Raw genomic sequence first — 21,065 nt, 5'->3', positions numbered from 1 at the left:
TCCACTCAACTTTCTCTCAACTCAACACCATGACTTTCCAATATTGAACTTCTAATTCTCTGAGACACAGAATTTTGGGTTTTCCTTATCTGTAAGCCATAATCATCACAATTTCAAGAAATAAATGCTTGATACACATAGAGTGAAATATTTCACTCTATGTGTAATGAATCTATATAATGTATGGGTTTCACTTTCTGAACTGAGTGACAAAAAATATTGACCTTTTTCATTATATTCTAAATTTTGAGATGTACCTGTACACATCTATGTGTATCCACTCATGCACATTTCAATCAAATGGTCTGTAAATGAAGACTGGTCAGAAAAAAAATCTAACCTGCTTTAAAACCCAGCTACACAACTGTAGCTGTACAACCACCCAACAGCAACACTGCTTTAACAAAGAGTTATATATATTTCCACAATTCATTTACACCGTTTTAATATGCATTTACACCATTGTCCAGGATCCTTCCTCCTGTGTGCAATGCATTGTGGGCAATATTACCCATTAGAGTGTGCATTGTTCTGCACTTTGAATTTCTACCGGAAGTAGTAGACCATCCAGGAACTTTTGGAATACTCTTTTCAGTATACTACGATTTGGGGCATACTAATTCTATTTTTGAATACCATTTATGACACAGCATACGTTTTTGTGTGTTAACTAACATCATTACCAATGCGTTGGTGGTGTATAATATACAAAGCTTATATTCGTCCATTTTGTCAGAGATTGAGCTCAAAAAATTATGGAAAACCACTGAACTTTACAACACGTGACGCTACAAGAGTGGAAAAAAAAAATCATCCTATGATAAATGTAACTACTTTCTACTCAATGACCTTGACAGAAATGTAGTGGAGTAAAAAGTAGAGTATTTGTCTTTCAAATGTAGTGAAGTTAAAGTAAAAAGTATCCAGAAAAAATAATACTCAAGTAAAGTACAGATACTCAAAAAGTGTACTTAAGTACAGTACTCAAGTAAATGTACTTCTTTACTGTCCACCTCTGGCAATTATCGAGCAAAATTAAGAGGCAGTCAGCTTTCCTGTCCAGAGCTGGAGATCAACTCTTTGAAAAGAAAGAAGACAAGTGAAAAGTCTTGCCCCAAAGGCATGAAAAGACACAGAAACGCTGAAGTAAACTACTTGCCCCCATTTCCATTTGGGGAAACTGAGGAAACTTTAGAGAAGGAGAGAGTTGATCTTCTTAAAGAAATTCAGAAGAAAAACAACAAAAAATTAATTGGTGAGATAATGGAGAAGACTTTTTCCTATTGAAGATTAGAAATCATTAAACACTGCCCTGCTGTCAAAGATTTCCTGGAGAGATGGCCAGCTCTTTTTTATGAATCTGAGGTAAGTTCTTCTTTTGCTGGCTTGATGTGTAGGTACTTACAAACTTTTGGAACTCATATTTCATTCATTAAAAGTAATTAAATATTCTAATTTCATTAGTATAGCATGGGTGCATGCATGCGTGCATGTGTGTGGTTGGCAAAAAAAAGTGTTTGTCTACAAAATCTTAAGCATGTTACCTTTATTTTTTTTGCCTTAGATCAAGAATGAGTTCAGAAGGATAACCACAATTCTCCTGGGTCCAACCTTGCAAAAATTGGACCTCTCCTCTCCAAAGCTCTTGGATTTGTTTAAAATGAAGGTTGGGGATGCAGCCATAAAAATTCTAAGTGTGCTATATTCACTCAGCCAGGTAAATGTATATATTACACATCTGATATCTTGCTGCTTCCTGACTTTATAGATATGCAGTTGTATGTAGATAGAAGTGTACAGTGTTAATGTCCGCTGCAATTTACTTTTGTTTTTAACAGAAAGTTGAAGATAAGCGAGATGTTGTAATTCGCTGCCTTACCTGGCTGCCTTACCTTAATACGCTTTCCTACCTGGGAGAATCATCTGAGGAGCTCATTGAATCCTACCAGCTACATAGATAAATTCAAATTTTGATTTGACTTTGGATATGTACAGTACATGTATACCGTATGTCTTTGTGCTGTAGTTGAAGTATCAGTTCACATTCCTAAACATTCATTTTGCCATTATTTGTAATAATCCAGTGAGATTTTTGTATGCACAGAGAGTCTGATAACAGTTGGTGCTTCACAGAAGAGTCAGACAGTCATTGAGACGGTCTATTATAACGTGAAGGAAGAGATAAAACTGAGACTGCCTAAATTAAGATAAACTGTGGCAATATCTGCAAAATGCTTAAAAAACCTACATGCAAAGCAACCTGAAAAACTATATCAAATTAGAGCAAAAACTGCCTTAACTACAAATAGTGATCACACCAAATATTGATTTAGTCAGAAGAAGGTAAATGAAAATCAATTTATGAAAGCATTTTGAAGACCTCTCCACTTTACAGAATTTTTACACAAGTGCCTGAAACTTTTTACAGTACTGTAGCTTTGCAGGTAGTTTCTTGTGTCTTGTAGTCACAGTTCTTCTGTATTTAGTCTGTCTTTATTTTTTTTTGTTTCTTCGTGTAAAAGCAAATAAATATTTAAATATTGTAAATAAATAAATATTTAAGTAAATAAATAAATAAATATAGTGTAAATATTTTATAGATGGTGACACCAAATCTCTGTGTGGGGCACTTATCACATAAAATTAAAGAGAATGTTCAACTAACTTACTGTACAGTATTGTAACCACTTTGCACTTATTTGTGTATTTGACAGGATGTCAGCAGAGACATGATTAAAGATAGCTTCACCAATCACGTAATGAAGATCATTGTACTGGGCAGCACTGCAGGAGAGAAAGATGCCAACATAGCTGACGTCATCATCGTCACTGAGGGAACTGAGGTGCTGCTGGGATGTAAAAATCTCACAAATGCCTGCCTTCTGCTCATGGGCTTCATTTACTCCCTGAACTTAAGCTATCCCCCAAAACTGAGAAACACTTTTGAAGTCTTTCAGAAATCTTTCTTGGGCTGGATGCTTTTAAATTTTCTCCAAAAGTTAGCTCTTTGCATAGAAAGCTACAAAAGTAAGTCTGCCAGTTGGCCATTTTGTTTGACACTGACACTTACTTTTTGTATTTGTTCATTTGTTTCGCAAGTGAGAATGTTCTTAAAAAGCTTGTTAATGTAACTTAGAGCAAAGTTTGTACTATATTGTACTGTTTAACAGAAACATTGTTATGCAGTGTTATATAAGTAAGTTTGATTAAAATAAACCTTCCACACACAAATTTTCACTTTTCCACGTCAGGATCACTTTATTATCAATATATTGTTTTTTTTTTTATTTGATCAATCATGTTCTTACTCATTTTCAATACATTCAGTGTAAAAAAGCCTTTTTCAAATTCAAAATTCAAATTCAAATTTTATTTGTCACATACATAATCGTACACAGTATGATATGCAGTGAAATGCTTACAAGACTATTTGTTGACCCTTGAAAAAGGAAAAGGAAAAAGGAATAAGGACAGAAAAAAAAGCCAAGGATCAAATGTAAAATATAAAATACGAAATATAAAATATAAAAACTACAAATTTCCACAGTAGGTAAATAAAAATAAAATATAATATAAATAAAATAAAACTGAGACTTGAGGAATGGCATTTTCAGTGCCTAAGAAGCACTTTTATGCATGCATGTAGAGATTCACTGAAAACACAGGAAATTAAAGCACATTTGATGAAAATGAACCTTCCACACCCAAATTTTCACTCTTCCACCTTTGTTCACTTAATTATCAATATGTTGGTATTTTATTTGATCAATCATGTTTTTACTCATTTTCAATACATTCAGTGTAAAAAAGCCTTTTCCCGAGGTTTCTAACCAAACTACCATTTGTACTATCATTTTCCATCAAAACAAGTTGAACAAGCTCATTGCAGAGGATGTCAGACCTTCCACACACAATTTTTCACTTTTACACCTCTGATCACTTAATTATCAATATGTTGTTTTTTTTATTTTCTCATTTTCAATACATTTAGTGTAAAAAAGCCTTTTTCAAATTCAAAATTTAAATTCAAATTTTATTAGTCACATACATAATCGTACACAGTGAAATGCAATGAAATGCTCACACGACTATTTGTTGACCCTTGAAAAAGTAAATGGAAAAAAGAATAAGAACAGAAAAAAAAGACAAGGATAAAATGTAAAATATAACATACGAAATATAAAATAAAAAAACCTACAAATTTCCACAGTAGGTAAATAAAAATAAAATATAATATAAATAAAATAAAATTTAAATAAAGTAAGGTATATTTGTATACAGAATATGTATATAAAATATAGAATATATATAAAAAATGTAAAATGTACACAACTGTATTATACAGAAATATTATTCCTGAAGCCCTAGAACGCTGAGACTTGCGGAATGGCATTTTTCCGAGGTTTCTAACCAAACCACCATTTGTACTATCATTTTCCATCAAAACAAGTTGAACAAGCTCATTGAAGAGGATGTCAGACGTGTGCAAATAAGCACTTCCACGAAAAACCGCTTGCCTGAAGCCCTGGAGCGCTGAGACTTGCGGAATCGCATTTTCAGCGCGACAGAAGCACTTTTGTGCATGCATGTAGAGATTAACTGAAAACACAGGAAATTAAAGCATATTTGATGAAAATGAACCATCCACACACAAATTTTCACTTATACACCTCTAATCACTTTATTATCAATATATTAGTTTTTATTTGATCAATCATGTTTTTACTCATTTTCAAAACATTCAAAGTTAAAAAGTTTTCCCGAGATTTCTAACCAAACCACCATTTGTACTATCAATGTCCATCAAAACAAGATGACCAAGCTCATTGAAGAGGATGTCAGACGAATGAAATGTGATTGTTTACATTAAAATACAAAAATTCATAAGAAACATGTGAACAGGGATGAAAAATATGAATTTTGATATGAAATATGATTTTTTACATTAAAGTACAAAAATTCATAAGAAACACGGAAAAGTGATATTCCATGAAAATTCACTTAACAAAGTCAACTTTCATCATTTTTCATCGAACAGGCTTGTTTCCTGCCACCGCGCAGTGTGCTCTCTGCTTTGTGCTTCTCTGGCGCTGAAAATGCGATTCCGCAAGTCTCAGCGCTCTACGAGCAAGGGAAAGCGGTTTTTCTGACAAACGCATGTGTGCAACTCAATGGGGCAGTTTTCTTTGATGTTTTTTCACGTTTGGGGTGAACTATGATATGAAATGTGATTGTTCACATAAAAATACAAAAATTCATAAGAAACATGGGAACAGTGATGAAAAAGAATGAAAAATATGAAGTTTGATATGAAATATGATTTTTTACATTAAAGTGCAAAAATTCATAAGAAACATGGAAACAGTGATATTCCATGGAAATTCACTTAACAAAGTCAACTTTCATCATTTTTCATCGAACGGCCTTGTTTCCTGCTACAGCGCCGTGTGCTCTCTGCATTGTGCTTCTCTGGCGCTGAAAATGCGATTCCGCAAGTCTCAGCGCTCTACGAGCAAGGGAAAGCGGTTTTCCGGACAAACGCATGTGTGCAGCTGAATGGGGCAGTTTTCTTTGACTTTTTCATGTTTGGGTTCAACTATGATATGAAATGTGATTGTTTACATTAAAATGCAAAAATTCAAAGAAACATGGGAACAGCAAAAAAAAAAAGAACTTTGATATTGTGGTGGCAAGTCTGCACTGTGAATTGAAATGATTAACAAACTACACACGGACACAAGGGTGTGAGTCAAAGCAAAGAGATAAGAAAGGATTTTTTATCTTGCCGCGGCAATAGGCATCTCAAACGCAGTGCAATGAGATTACACAGCGGACAGGCAAGGTCCTGTTTCACTGGTCTGCCTTATATAGAACCTTTAGGTGCATCCTAAACCAAATGTATACGTGACCAACAGCACTTCCTTCAAAGGAGCTATAGCATATAGAAAGACATGATATACAATGTTCTGGCATACCACGAGTAGAGTCGCTCCTGGTACTGACAGCCACCTGGTTAATATCTTCCTCTCCACACACACACACAGCAGATGTCCTAAAGTCTTACTTGTTCATCTTTGTTACTTGTTAAAATTTCCACATTTCCCTCCTTTTTGTCCTTAAGGACAAACATCATCTTTTCCCTTGGCTTTCCAATGATGCCTTCATCAACTAAAACTTAAAAAAATAGTTACTCTGCTTTTTCTTGAGAGAGGAGAAACCCCTCTAATTTTCTTTTTTTTCTTTGCTAGTCAGGGAATCAGAATCAGGGAAAAGAAAAGCATAACACAAAACATATCGGGATAAATAAAATCAAAACAAAACACACACAGTTTAAGCTAAATTAATTTTTATCATTTGTCAACTCAGGGTTATAGTTTATTTGTGTCAGATCTTTCTACTGCTCCACCACTAGCTGGGTGATAGGCACAGTGCTGTTTCAGGTTGATCCCTAAGTATTCACTGACTTTCTGTAATGCCTGATTCATGATTGGGGTACCATTATCACTACCAATTCTCTCAGGAATTTCCCACCGTGGAATAATTTCAGTGAGTAGTGCTTTTGCTACTGCACTAGCATCCTGCTTAGATGTAGGAACAGCCTCTACCCATTTAGAGAACATATCTACTATAACCAGACAATACTTCTTACCCTCGCTAGGTGTTAACTCAAAAAAGTCCATTTGTAAGTGTTCAAATGGTCTTTGTGGTGATGGATGTGCCTCTCCCAATGTTGTTTGTTGCACATATGACACAGCGTTCAGAAAATTTTTTGTGTTTCCTAATTTCTGTTATCATAACTTCTTTTTCTTTTTCAATTTAGTATAAAAAGGAAACAGTTTCTTCTGTAAACACGGTTTTCCTGTGGGCCCATACCAAACACCTTGTTTTTGGGCACATCCCAACTGCCTCCAGCATTGTTTCTCCTCACAATCACCCATACCCTGTATTTCAGTGAGATTTAGAGTAGGAGCAGACAAGTTCGTTTCTGTTCAGGTTGTTTTGCTGCTGCTTTCGCGCTGCATCAGCTTTGGCGTTAGCTGTGGAAATAGGATCATAACAATGCGTATGCACTTCACATTTACATACTGCAATAGCTTTTGGAAGTAGGATTGCATCCAGGAGGTCAGCTATCAGGCCATGGTGTGCGATAAGCTTGCCTGAGGAGGTCAAAAAAACCCTATGTTTCCATAATGTTCCAAAATCATGTGTGACACCAAAGGCATACCTGCTATCTGTACAAATATTTACAGTCTTACCCTCTGCCAATTTAAAGGCCTCTATGTGGGTGGTGTGTTCCGCCGCCTGTGCTGAGTAATGAGACGGAAGTTTCCCTGAAAGTACAGTTTCATTCTGAGTCACTACTGCAAACCCTACAGGGTTTGCTGAGAAATAAGCCACTGGTTGCAGCCTACCCCCATGCTCTTGAAGTAAAACAGATGTTATGCACCCCCCTTTTTCATCCACAGTTGGTGTAAATGGTCTCATTGGGTCAGGAATGCCCAATGTGGGTGTCGTCTGTAATGTCTGTTTCAGTCGTTCAAATGCAGCGTTTGCAGTCTCAGTCCACGTCACTTTGCTGTGTGCTTGCAGGCCTTAGTAAATAGTGAGCACTCAGCAATAGTGCTCAGGGGTGCCTCTAACACAGCATAATCGGGTATGAACATCCTACACTATTAACACATACCCAAGACATTTTTTTTGTAACCAGTTTGGGAATTTTCTGTATTGCTTCCACTCTACTTGACTCGAGTCTAACTCGAGTTTTACCTACTGCAGAAATTAAATGTCCTAGGAACTTCACTTCTTGTTGTACAAATTGCAGTTTTGACAGGCTTGCTTTATGTCCTTCTTTAGCGAGGTGATAGAGCAATTTAATGGTGTCTTTTTCATACTACTCTTTATTCAATGCGGCCAAAAGAATGTCATCTACATACTGAAGCAACACAAATTTCTCAGTTAGCTGCAGTGTATCTAAACTGTTCTTTAATGCTTCATTATAGATTGTAGGTGACTCACAATAGCCCTGACACAAGCATGTGAAAGTATAGGCTTTTCCATTAAAGGAAAATGCAAACCAAAACTGACAATCTGGATCTACTGGTACGCTAAAGAATGTGTTAGCTATATCGACAACAGAAAACCATGCACTGTCAACTGGAATTTGGGACAAGATAGTGTATGGGTTGGGAACATTAGGTGCTTGTTGGATCACAGCATCACTGACCACTTTCAAATCCTGTATGAATCTCACATGGCACTATAACTCCAGATTTGAATAGAGAATTAAACACCGGTGTTTTTCCTGCTATAGCTTCTGGTGTTAGGGGACATTGAGCCCTCTTTGGCCTATAATCTGATTTTGGTGTAATGATCACTGAAGTGATGATCACTGGCAATTTTTAATCAGACCTACATCATATTTTTCGTAGTCGTACATCTGAATGTTCCAATTGGGTAAGGCCAAATCGGTTTTGTACCATGGGTTGGGATCTATCCCATCATCAGGAAGGATCACCACGCCTCTCTCAGCTCTAGCCAGCCTATTTAGTGCTGTGCTATATGCATTTAATTTTGTTCTGTAAAGAACAGCTGGCTGCTCAGTTGGTTCCCAATCATGACTTTGAGTAGCCTGTAACATCCATTCTCCCAAAGTTTCCCACTCATCATTGGCGGATTTGTCTAGAGAGAGATGTGGAGATCCATGATTCATTTGGAATGGGTGTGGATGACCAGCTCAAACTGAAACCTGATATGAATCTACCTCTACAGCACATCTGTGTTCATTCCATCTCACACGCTTCAATATCAATATGTCTGGCCTATCTAACTTCCTGTACCATTCTTTCTCATAACTCTCATGTGGTTCATGTCTGTGTATGTGCACAGTACAGTGCAGTGCTTTCGGTATCATGTAGTCTGTGTGAGAAAAGGAGGTGAGAGTTTTTGCTTTCTCTACTAGAGAGTGTGTGACATCAGTGAGAGAGGAATTACTCAGTTTCCATTCACACACATAGAGCAGGGGTCTGGGATCATATTTTACAAAGCGGGAATTATCTTCCCATTCTGTCCTAAGGCCTAGTGATGTTCTGATCAGATTTAAATTTAGTTTCAAATTCAAATTCAAATTCAAATTTTATTGGTCACATACGAAATCATACACAGTACGACGTGGTGAAATGCTTTTTACGACTGTCTTACATTAAAAAGAAATAGTAAAAAAGAAAAATTTAAAGTGTGGACATGAAAAATAGGGGATATAGTTAAGAATATATAGGGAAAAGTAGGGAAAATTAAATGGTGGAAATCACAAACGAAAATAACTTGAAAGTCAAGTGTCAGATATGCATATGCAAATATATGTCTATGTATGTATATATAAATATATATGTATATAATATAATATATATATATATATATGTATATATATATATATATATATATATATATATATATATATATATATATATATATATATATATGTAGTGTCAATATAGCAGTAAATATTATAAATAATGAAAAAAAAAAATAATAAAAATAATAATAATAAAAATAGTAATATAATATATAATGTATACAAATATAAAACTGCTATATAAACTGAATATAAAAAAACAAATATAAAAACAAAAATATAATACACTAATATAATACAGTACAATATAGTATATGTGAAAAATAGAACAATATAAATAAATATATATGTGCAGACTCTATAATATATAGAAGGTACAGTATATGCATATACGTAGATAAAAAGGTCAACTTTGAAATGGTGTAGCAAATGAATACAGTATGTACAGTGTGCATATGTAAGATAAATATACAAATATATTTGTAGATGTACACTATATTGCCAAAAGTATTCGCTCACCTGCCTTGACTCGCATATGAACTTAAGTGACATCCCATTCCTAATCCATAGGGTTCAATATGACGTCGGTCCACCCTTTGCAGCTATAACAGCTTCAACTCTTCTGGGAAGGCTGTCCACAAGGTTTAGGAGTGTGTTTATGGGAATTTTTGACCATTCTTCCAGAAGCGCATTTGTGAGGTCACACACTGATGTTGGACGAGAAGGCCTGGCTCTCAGTCTCCGCTCTAATTCATCCCAAAGGTGTTCTATCGGGTTGAGGTCAGGACTCTGAGCAGGCCAGTCAAGTTCCTCCACACCAGACTCTGTCATCCATGTCTTTATGGACCTTGCTTTGTGCACTGGTGCACAGTCATGTTGGAAGAGGAAGGGGCCAGCTCCAAACTGTTGGGAGCATGGAATTGTCCAAAATGTCTTGGTATGCTGAAGTATTCAGAGTTCCTTTCACTGGAACTAAGGGGCCAGGCCCAGCTCCTGAAAAACAACCCCACACAATAATCCCAAATAAATGTTGTTTGTAAAAACAGTCTGCAGGCCTAGGTGCTTGATTTTATACACCTGTGGCCATGGAAGTGATTGGAACACCTGATTCTGATTATTTGGATGGGTGAGCGAATACTTTTGGCAATATAGTGTATATATAAGGCAAATATAAATGTCCAATTGAACAGGGAGTAAAGTGTCAGTGCAGTGTGCACACAAAGCTGTACAGAAAAGATGTACAGTGAGAGTGTTATTGTGTGTACAGTGTAGTGCAGAGTACAAAGTAGTGCAATTATTGCATGTGCAACAATCAGCTGAGGTAGAATGTTATGTCGTGAGCATATCTCATTTTTTGGAAATGGGCTTGTATAATGCACTCCAGCACAGCTCCACCACAGCTCCACCACCCATTGTTACCTCAATAATAACACATAGTAGAAACTTGACAGTGTCATCAAAAACTGAAATACACTTATAAATATGTCTATATTTTTTTATTATCCTTTATTGGTTTTATTCAGTCAAATGGTTGTAAATGGATCACAAAACAAGTACAATTCAATCTAAGAATGCTGCAGCACATAATAATTGTGAAATCAAATTTGGATGTTAAACTTTACATTCATCATAAAGCACATTTTGCAGTAATAACTTGCCTGAGAAATTTGTGGCATTCTATTAATTAGTTTTTTGCAGATCTTCAATTCCCAGAGAAAACAACTGATCCCTCTACAGTATAAAGTGCCTTGCACACAGGTTGCCCACACTTCCATTGCCAAAGCTTCCCCAGAACATCACATTTCCACTTCTATGTTTCACCTACGGTCTTAGGCAGGCATCTATCTTCTTTTCATTAGCAGAGATTTACAAGGCTGTCGAGTTCAATGCCGCTGAAATGAAAGAGTGCAAAGAAAAATGCCTAGAGATGAGCAAATCACTCCTGGGATTAACTACATTGCACAAAGACCTGGTGAGTAGAACATCTGAACTCAAGTGGTATAAACGAATCTCCGGACCAATGGTATGAAAGAAAAGCCTGAAGAGGATCTCCACAGAGGAGTCTTTTTGCTGAAATCGCACTGCACCTGGTTAAGAAATTAGAGGACATTGTTGACAGGGAAACCAAGGCAGATGATTGTGCAGTTTACACTGTGAAAATACAGGGATGAAATGTGGAAATCAACAAAGAACTCATCAGTCTGCCGAGACCGTGGAGTTTGATTCACAGAGGATGATGGAGCACTGGCTGGCCCAAGCTGTGCTCTAGCCTTTGATCAATCAGGCATGCGGTTCGTTCAGTTATATTGAAGGAAAACGCATCGACTCGACATGATTATTCACTTGAACTGATTAAGGGTAGGACTGACTATTTTTGGAGATGCACTAGGTTGTGAGGTATGTTCTATGTTTGTGGTTATACAACCTGGTAAATTTTATGCTTTTTCTCATAGAAGTGTTTGCATTTTTCCTTATGTTTTGTACATTTCCTCTTTATTGTTGTCATGTTTCCAGTTAAGTTGCCATTTTCTTTCATGTTATTGAATGTTTGGGGCATTCAAAATAAGGTTAAAAGAAAAGCAATATTCTTATTTTGTAAAAGTAATGGTTCTCACTGTATTTTTCTACAAGAAACACACTCAGTCGTAATGGATACTGCTTTTTGGTCTATTCAGTGGGGAGATGAGATGCTATTTAGCCATGGTTCCTCTCACTCGGCAGGTACTGCAATTTTATTAAATATCTGTCTAGGAAAAATAATCTCTTCCAGATCTGATCTAAGTGGACGTTGGTTAGTGGTTATTTTAGATATTGAACATGTTTTTTTTATTTTGGTTAATGTATATGGCCACAATAATGCTAAACTGAATCAAAATTTACTTCAAAAGGTCTCGTCTGTAATCTCTGATTTAAAAAGTATTTATCCTACAGATAATATTGTTGTAGGTGGAGATTTTAATGTTGTACCAGATGAGACACATGATAGACATCCACCCAAAAGCATTGCTTCTCGAACAAATTCTTTGGTTTCCCACTTTTTCACCAGTCTTAAATTGATAGATGTCTAGAGATATCTCAATCCTAATCTAAGGCAGCTTTCTTAGTTAAGACCCAATGCCTCCAATAAATCAAGAATTGATTATTGTGTTATTTCAGATAATTTACTGTTATTTGTTAAAAACTGCGCTATGTCAGCAGCACCTTTGTGCTTATTATTGCCAGAGATTTCAATCATGCAAATCTCAAGTCTGTTCTCCCTAAAATCCATCAGCATGTGGACTTTGCGACGAGAGGGGCAAACATGCGGGATGTTGTTTACACAAACATTCCTGGTGCGTATAGTGCAGAGCCCCATCCCCACCTCGGCTACTCAGACCACATCTCTGTTATGTTGATTCCAGCATACAGACCACTCGTCAGATGCTCTAAACCGGTTCAGAAACAGGTTAAAACCTGGCCAACAGGAGCCATCTCTGCTTTTCAGGACTATTTCAAGTGCACTGACTGGAAAATGTTCAGGGAGGCTGCAACCAACGGTGATACCACAGACATGGAGAAATACACGTCATCAGTGACCAGCTACATTGCATTGATGACGTGACTGTCTCCAAGATCATCACTACACACTCCAACCAGAAGCCGTGGATGACCGCAAAGGTGCGTGCGCTGCTAAAATCCAGAAACTCTGCCTTCAGAGCTGGAGACAAGGACACACTAAGAACAGCACGGGCCAAACTGTCTTCAGCCATCGGGGAGGCAAAGCGCGCACACTCCCAGAGAATCCACAGCCACTTCCAGAGCAGCGGTGACACTCGGCTCATGTGGCAAGGCATCCAGTCCATCACCAACTACAGGCCAGCTCCACTTGCCTGTGACAGTGATGCCTCCTTTCCAGATGAGCTGAATAACTTCTATGCTCAGTTTGAGGCACAAAATGACATGACAGCAAAGAAGACCATCCCTCCTCCAGAGGACCAGGTGCTCTGTCTCACCACGGCTGACGTGAGAAAAACTCTATGCAGGGTTAACCCAAGGAAAGCTGCTGGACCAGACAACATTCCTGGTAGAGTGCTCAGGGAATGTGCAGAACAACTAGCAGATGTCTTCACACACACTCTTCACCCTCCTGCCATCTGGAAAGACATACTGAAGCATTTGGAGCCGCACAACCAGACTGTTGAACAGCTTCTTCCCTCAGGCAATCAGGTATCTCAACAGAGAACTGAACTGAGTTGGACACGGACACACACACATACACACACACATACACAAGCACACACACAAACACACACAACTGAGAACTGTTCTCAATAGAGAACTGGACTGTGCTGGACAAGGTGTTGTACATACACACACACAAGAGAGCTGGTCTCAAAATAGAACTGAACTGGGCTGGACACACACATAAGCACAAAATTTTTCCTGTTTACATGCACGTCACTTTTACATTGATCTTGTTTACACTTTAAATACTTTTAAATATTTATAACTGTTCACTTCGTCACTTTAACTAAATGTATCTGTTCTAACTTAAATTACTTTGTTACTTCTACATATATATTCACTGTCCTAACCTGTTTCTATCTGTCTTTGCACCCACTGGTAACACTGTTTTTTTTTGTGCACAAGAGTTAGCGTTATATGTCTTGTCTGTCTGCACTGTCTTGTCATCTGTCTTGTGCACTTATGTTGTATGTTTAGTTTGTAAAGAATGCACCTTGTAGGAATAGTTTAGTATAGTTCTATGTTTGTCCACGCCATCTGTAATTTGTTTTTGTTCTGTTTAGCATCTCTGGTCTAGAAGGAACTTTGTTTCACTTCACTGTGTGCTGCATCAGCTATATATCGTTGAAGTGACAATAAAGCTCTTTTGACTTGACCTTTGACAGACCACTGTGCTATTTCACTATTATTCAAACCAAATCACAATACCTCAAGGATTAAGGGATATTGGAAATTTACTTCTGATTTACTTAATAATGAGATATTCTGTAATAAATTTAAAGATTTAATTCTGGAAATTAAGAACAGTAGTAACTTTAATAAAGCCAAAATGGGAGTTCCTCAAATTTAAAATTTGTGAATTATCGATTAATTACGGTAAAGTTCTTGCCAAAGTAAGGAGACAACAGGAACATAATATTATTTATGAGTAACAAATGTTGTAGTCAGAGTGTATTGAATGATACTGAAAAAAACAAAATGGTCTCTCTACAATTAGAACTGGACAATCTTTACATTAAGAAAGCTAAAGGTGCATATTTACGCTCTAGGGCTAAATGGATGGAAGAGGGTGAAAAAAGTATTTCTTCCTTCTGCAGATTAGAAAAAGATGACAATCGAGTAACTCAGTCCTTTCGCTAATGATTAATGGTGTTGAATGCACAGATCCTACTCTATTAAGTAAGAAAATCTGTCAATTATACAGTGACTTGTATTCTTGCAATTTCTCCCCTATAGAGTGTAATGATTTCTTTGATAAAATAATACATTTTATTCCCCACATTGACAATGATTGGAGAGATTGCTGTGATGCTGATTTGCATATTGAAAAACTTGACTGGTATAAAAATGGTATAAAAAGAGCAACTTAGAGAGTCAGAGAAAAAATGGGCAGAGTTCACTAATCTATAAAAAAACTGATTCTACATATTGTTAAATAAAATTTTTTTTTCAAAATAATATATTTTTCAAGGAAGGCCTTGCATACTTTAGCAGGACAATGCTAAACCACATACGGCATCTTCATCTGGCTTCTGAACTGGCCTCCCTGCAGACCAGACCTTTCATTAAATTAAAATATTGGTGCATTTAAAAAAAAACAGTTGTACATCAACCATGAAATGAGTGATATATATCTATATCTCAAGACAATTATTAATTTTTACATCAGTTTCTTATTAGTCAGAGTCCAATTCTGGTCAAACAGATAAACGCCGTGACTTGTCTCATTTCACCCCTACTAAGTCAAACGCCTTGAAAAAGTTAAGGCCTCACTAATGCAACTCGGCTCGCTTTGACTCACAAGATGAAAAACTAGAAGAAATGTCGAGTCATATGCGAAGAAACAGTGTCATGATTGTATCATTTGAACCAGGCTCAGGTGGAAGCAAACCTGGCCAAGGGAACAGCAGAGATCTTGTCAAGTTCATCTACCTGCTCAGCCCACTACATATACACCTGGTGGGACTGGGTGTTCCGTGGCTGAGTGATTGCCAGTGGACTTGTCATATTGTCTACACTTCAATGCTATTATTTCAGATTTATGGTTCGCTCCTTATGAACATCTGTCAACACTGTTTTCACGCTTATCCCCTTACATGTGCCAGCCATTCAGAGACAGCTACAGTAAGATTTCCAGCAATGTAGCCTTGGGAATTATTTTGAAAATGTCCCAAGGGGGCAGGGGAGGATTGTAATGTGGCAAGCAAAATTATTAATATTGAGTGTGATGAAGTTATATCTTCAAGCAAAAACAGAAACTTTGGAGACTTTGGGGGGTTTTGGGAAGTGTGTCATAAAACAATTCACATTCCTGTGTACCTCCCCCTCTTCAAGGAGACAATGGTGGAACTATTTTCTGGATCTCACCAAGAATGTACATTCTTTAACCCTTCAGATTCTAATCTCAAGGAATACTGAAAAAATATGATGATATACTTACTGTATGATGTTATTGATGTTTAATGTCATTCTAAAGGTTATGGTACGATTGCTGAAAAAGGTCTAATTTCCAAATCAGAGTATGCTATATTAGTTGCAGTGTAGATAAGGAGATAATGGATTCCCTTGCATTACAAATCAAACCACTTCTTTTTCAGTTGTACTCAACAGAAATAGAATTAACATGGACTAATGACCAACTTTGGTCTGGAACTCTACAGAGGGCTGTAAACTAGAGACTAAAAGGCCCATTTCAGCCCTACTGGAATAATTTAATGCTGCAAGCATCAGTGTATAATCTGCAGCTTAGGGATTTGTGGCAGATAGCTCTCTTAACCATCCCAAATGAGCTAAAATCAAAAATGCCTAAATATCCGAGATCTGGATTAATTTATAATTAAGAGAGAATGAGAGAGAGATATAGAAATGTATGAACGATTGAAAGCAGCGTTGTTGGAGTTAAGAGGACCAACACATGCAGTGTGGAACGAAATATTGGATATAAAGCAAGTAAGGAAAGAGTCATTTGAAGTGTATGCAGAGCGATTGTGGCTGTCTTACAAAGAAAACTCAGGGTTAGAAGATGTAGAGAGGGACCAGGAAGTTTTACTACAGTGTTTAAAAAAATAATGCAGGATCCCACATTCAACAAGCATTGATCCATGGGGCAGAGGTACCTGAAAATACCTGTTGGGCACTACTGGAATGGGCCTCTAAAATAGAATCCAGACTAAAGCAAAACAAACATTCCATATACCATACAGACCACAGAGTTCTGTAATGGTTGAGCGTGCCAATCATACTATCAAAGAAAGCATTGCTAAACAGATAATTCAGCATCAAAACAAGTGGATTGATGCATTGCCCACAGTTCTAACTGTACTGCAAGCAACCCCATCTAGGGCTACAGGTGTTAGCCCATACGAGCTTATGTCTGGAAGGGTACTGAAACTGCCCATTGATCCAGGCATTTCTCCAGCAGGCTTGGGGCCTCTGATGCTTGCAACACAGCAGACTGTGCTGAAACAGCTTCACGAAAGGCTAAAAGTGTTGCAGGCTCAGGCTGTGCTGAGACAGCAACAGTCTGACCTGACTAATGATGCTCATTTCAATCCAACTTCTGAAACAAAATTTACAGAAGGAGACATGATAATGATATGTGTCTTTGTAAAGCAAAGTACATTCTCTCCTGGGTGGCATGGGCCCTATGAGATTAAAGCTATCTGTAATAGCTGTGTGGCAATGTCTATCTAGGGAAAATTATGTTGGTACCACAGGTCCCAGTGCAAACTATTCAAAGGCCCAGCCAATAATTAACTAATGTTTCTCTGTGCTCTTTCTCAGGCTGATCACAGCAGATGACAGGAAGGTGTCCGGGCACACTTGCATCAAACTAGGCAAATTAAATCCAATCCCTCCAGGTTGTTTTATTAAGGGAAACATTAATAAGACTTTATTGCATGATGTCAATTTGATAATGACGAATGTAACCTATAGCATTTCAAATATTTTGTCTGCTTTTGTGAAACATTGTAGTGAGGATGATAAAACAGCTACAGTCATGAATCGATGATTTAATCTCTGATTACGAAGGCAGGCTTGCAGTCCAAATTGCACCTGTACGTTCTAAGCGAGATCTGTTTGGAAATTTAGGAGGTCTCTTTGGCTCTGTGAATTCAATTGCTAACACTTACAAAATGACAGGACAATCACAGTTCTCAGCTTAGTTGGCAAACCAAGTGGCCACTGTTTTTTAACCCATCACCAATAGCAATGAAAATATCATCAAATTGGTCAGCCATACATTATTCAATTAAAGCTGTACCATCGAACATGACTTAGTCTGCAGATCATATGCACAGAATTTATTTACTGCTGCAAGACAAGAAATTTTAGACCTTCGTCTTCTCAAGACACCTAGGCATGCTTTAAATGATCTTATAGAAATTTTAGACTTGCATAGATGGTATGCATCAGAAAAGATGAAAGATATTAAATACTGTCTACACTGATGTTATACACTGGGAATGAGTGCACCGGCTGCATTGTTTTTTTTTTGCCAATATTCCTTTTATACACCCAGAGCAAGTATTTTTGAACTCCACGACTATATGTTCTATAGGTGTAGTAGTGAAGGATCAGATCATTAAATGGGACCACCTAACAGGATATATGACTTTAAAAGAGGATGAGACCTTGTTTACCACTCGCACCTGTTGTCATGAAACTTCCAGTTATGTTATTTGTATATGTAATACTTTACTACAACCCTTCTCTTCCAGTGATACTAAGCTTATCAGTGTTCAGTCATTGCATGGTCATGCTGATGCGATTCAAGTATCTCACACACAGTGGTGTTTCATCAGTAAAATGAATTCCTTCACCTATGGCAGTCTGACCTGCCCTGCAAACCATACCTTCTGCTTGGAGGTTACAGAGGATTTCTCAGTGGGTCAGATAAATATCTTGGGGAGGATACCACTGGACACAGATGTTTCCCCATGGTGGGAAGACACTTTCTTTGAACATAGCATAAAAACAGTGCTTACATCTCTGACATATAGCACTTCCTTTATCCAAAAAAGAGAGAATACTCTTTTTTCTCGCATGTTCATCATACTTTTTCTAGAATCGATTATTTCCTTATACAGGGGTTGGACAATGAAATTGAAACGCCTGGTTTTAGACCACAATAATTCATTAGTATGGTGTAGGGCCTCCTTTTGCGGCCAATACAGCATCAATTCGTCTTGGGAATGACAGATACAAGTCCTGCACAGTGGCCAGAGGGATTTTGAGCCATTCTTCTTGCAGAATAGTGGCCAGGTCACTACGTGAATCTGGTGGAGGAAAACGTTTCCTGACTCGCTCCTCCAAAACACCCCAAAGTGGCTGAATAATATTTAGATCTGGTGACTGTGCAGGCCATGGGAGATGTTCAACTTCACTTTCATGTTCATCAAACCACTCTGTCACCAGTCTTGCTGTGTGTATTGGTGCATTATCATCCTGATACATGGCACCGCATTCAGGATACAATGTTTGAACCATTGGGTGCACATGGTCCTCCAGAATGGTTCGGTAGTCCTTGGCAGTGACGCACCCATCTAGCACAAGTATTGGGCCTAGGGAATGCCATGATATTGCAGCCCAAACCATCACTGATCCGCCCCCATGCTTCACTCTGGGCATGCAACAGTCTGGGTGGTACGCTTCTTTGGGGCTTCTCCACACTGTAACTCTCCCGGATGTGGGAAAGACAGTGAAGGTGGACTCATCAGAGAACAATACATGTTTCACATTGTCCACAGCCCAAGATTTTAGCTGCTGGCACCATTGAAACCCACGTTTGGCATTGGCACGAGTGACCAAAGGTTTGGCTATAGCAGCCCGGCTATGTACATTGACCCTGTAGAGCTCCCGAAGGACAGTTTTGGTGGAAACAGGAGAGTTGAGGTGCACATTTAATTCTGCAGTGAGTTGGGCAGCTGTGGTTTTATGTTTTTTGGATACAATCCGGGTTAGCACCCGGACATCCCTTTCAGACAGCCTCCTCTTGTGTCCACAGTTACTCCTGTTGGATGTGATTCGTCCTTCTTGGTGGTATGCTGACATTACCCTGGATACCGTGGCTCTTGATACATCACAAAATCTTGCTGTCTTAGTCACAGATGCGCCAGCGAGACGTGCACCAACAATTTGTCCTCTTTTGAACTCTGATATGTCACCCATAATGTTGTGTGCATTGCAATGTTTTAAGCAAAACTGTGCTATTACTCTGCTAATTAAACCTTCACACTCTGCTCTTACTGGTGGAATGTGCAATCAGTGAAGATTGGCCACCAGGTTGGTCAAATTTAGCCAATGAAACCTCCAACACTAAATTGGCCAGTGTTTCAGTTTCATTGTCCAACCCCTGTAGATAATCACCTGATCCCAATGGTTTACTCTTGTGCTTATAAGAGCACTGTGATACAGTGCCTTGCAAAAGTATTCACCCCCCTTGGCATTTTTCATGTTTTGTTACATTATAACCTTTAATTTAAATGTTTTTTTTTATCTGAATTTTATGTGATGGATCTGCACAAAATAGTCTAAGTTGGTGAAGTAAAATGAGAAAAATATATATAAAAAAGAATTTTTAAAAATTAAAAATCTGAAAATTGGCATGTGCATATGTATTCACCCCCTTTGCTATGAAGCCCCTCAAAAGTAATAGTGCAACCAATTACCTTCAGAAGTCACATAATTAGTGAAATGAAGTCCACCTGTGTGCAATCTAAGTGTCACATGATGTGACAAAAATGATGTGTAAACTTATGCTTCTTTTTCTTTATTACTTATTTATTTACTATGCACCAGCACACTAAGACAAATTCCTTGTATATGTTTATTACTTATTTATTTACTATGCACCAGCACACTAAGACAAATTCCTTGTATATGTAAACCCTACAATACTTGGCAATAAAAGTGATTCTGATTCTGATTCTGATCTGTCAGTATAAACACACCTTTTCTGAAAGGCCCCAGAGGCTGCAACACCACACAGCAAGAGGCATCACACCATGAAGACCAAGGAGCTCTCCAAACAAGTCAGGAACAAAGTTGTTGCATACAAGTCAGGGTTGGGTTATAAAAAAATATCCAAATGTTTGATGATCCCCCGGAGCACCATCAAATCCATCATCTTCAAATGGAAAGAACATGGTACCACAAGAAACCTGCCAAGAGAGGCCTGCCCACCAAAACTCAAAGACTGGGCAAGGAGGGCATTAATCAGAGAGGCAGCACAGAGACCAACGGTAACCCTGAAGGAGCTGCAGAGTTCCACAGCAGAAACTGGTGTATCTGTGCATGGGATCACAATAAGCCGTACACTCCATAGAGATGGGCTTTATGGAAGAGTGGCCAGAAAAAAGCCATTACTTAGTGTGAAAAATAAGAAGGCATGTTTTGAGTTTGCCAAAAAGACATGTTGGCGACTCCCCAAATGTATGGAGGAAGGTGCTTTGGTCAGATGAGACTAAAATTGAACTTTTCCACCAAG

The 21,065-nt window shown here is 37.8% G+C and overlaps 1 pseudogene; it reads left to right on the top strand.

Moving 5' to 3' along the window:
- The first annotated feature begins 17,492 nt into the window (after window positions 1-17,492).
- Window positions 17,493-20,903, top strand: LOC131357440 (uncharacterized; annotated as a pseudogene).
- Window positions 20,904-21,065: the final 162 nt, after the last annotated feature.

Source organism: Hemibagrus wyckioides, linkage group LG08, assembly GCF_019097595.1.
Source record: "Hemibagrus wyckioides isolate EC202008001 linkage group LG08, SWU_Hwy_1.0, whole genome shotgun sequence".
Classification (NCBI taxonomy): domain Eukaryota; kingdom Metazoa; phylum Chordata; class Actinopteri; order Siluriformes; family Bagridae; genus Hemibagrus; species Hemibagrus wyckioides.
The sequence above is the reverse complement of the archived record's forward strand: the minus strand, read 5'-3'. Positions and strand labels throughout refer to the sequence as shown.